Below are 1,434 nucleotides of genomic sequence, written 5' to 3'. Positions count from 1 at the left end.
CAGGCATGATGGTACACATCTCTGATGCTAATGACCCAGGTAGCTGAATCAGGAGGATCACAAATCTGAGACCCACATGGGTAAAGTAGCAAGAGTCTGTATCAAAATACAAGTAAAATATGGTTGAGGATATAACTCATTGCTTACATGTCATGTGTGAGAAATTGGGTTCAAACTTTAGTTAAAAAAATAAAGAGGATCCAGGCGGTGACAGAGCCGGGTCATGGCTAGAGGAGAACGTATTTGCCGGGCAATCAAAGATCTATTCCTACATGAGCCCGAACAAATGCTCTGGATTGCGTTCCCCACTTCAGGAAGAGAACTCAGTTGCACATCACGAAGTCAAATGCCAGGGGAAACCATTAGCTGGAATCTACAGGAAGCGAGAAGAGAAAAGAAATGCTGGGAACGTGATACGAAGCTCCGTGAAGTCGGAGGAACAGAAGAGCAAAGACGCCAGGAGAGGTCCCCTGGCACCTTTTCCATCCCAAAAATCTGAAGCAGCAGAAACCCCAAAAACTCCAACCTCGTCTTGTGATCCAACCAATGCAGCCATTGCCAAGCAGGCTCTGAAAAAGCCCCTCAAGGGAAAACAGGCCCCTCGGAAAAAAGCTCAAGGAAAAACGCAACACAATAGCAAGCTCACAGATTTCTACCCAGTCCGAAGGAGCTCCAGGAAGAGAAGGCTGAGCTGTAGTCTGCAGAAAGGAAGAGAATAGATGAGCTGATCGAAAGCGGGAAGGAAGAAGGCATGAAGATTGACCTCATTGATGGCAAAGGCCCAGGGGTGTGATCTCCACCAAGCAGTTCTCCCGGGGGGCGACTTCGTGGTGGAATACCACGGGGATCTCATTGAGATCACCGACGCCAAGAAGCTAGAGGCTCTGTACGCACAAGACCCCTCCACGGGCTGCTACATGTACTACTTTCAGTATCTGAGCAAAACCTACTGCGTGGACGCGACCTGAGAGACAAACCGCCTCGGAAGACTGATCAACCACAGCCAGCGCGGGAACTGCCAGACCAAGCAGCACGACATCGATGGCGTGCCCCACCTCGTCCTCATCGCCTCGCGCGACATCGCGGCGGAGGAGGAGCTGCTGTAGGACTACGGGGACCGCAGCCGGGCCTCCATCGCCCTGGCTGAAGCATTGACGCCGCCTCCCGCCGCCCCTGCTTCAAAGGACAAAAGCCCTCAAAGGGAGACGATTATTTTTACACACTTAATCTTAGCGGATTACTCCAGATGTTTTTAAAGAGTATATTCAGATGCCTTTTCACTGTAGTATTTAAATATGTTACAGGTTTCCAAGGTGGACTTGAACAGATGGCCTTATATTACCGAAGCTTTTATATTCTAGTTGTTTTTGTACCTTTTTGCATACAAGTTGAACGTTTGCGCTTCCCGTGCATGCAGTCAAAGACTCGGCACAG

At 49.6% G+C, this 1,434-nt stretch overlaps 1 pseudogene; it reads left to right on the top strand.

Moving 5' to 3' along the window:
- Positions 1-233: 233 nt before the first annotated feature.
- LOC124983751 (N-lysine methyltransferase KMT5A-like) lies at positions 234-1,155 on the top strand (annotated as a pseudogene).
- The last annotated feature ends 279 nt before the right edge of the window (positions 1,156-1,434 follow it).

This window comes from Sciurus carolinensis, chromosome 4, assembly GCF_902686445.1.
Source record: "Sciurus carolinensis chromosome 4, mSciCar1.2, whole genome shotgun sequence".
Classification (NCBI taxonomy): Eukaryota; Metazoa; Chordata; class Mammalia; order Rodentia; family Sciuridae; genus Sciurus; species Sciurus carolinensis.
Note: the sequence above shows the minus strand (reverse complement) of the source record. Positions and strands in the feature narration are given on the sequence as shown.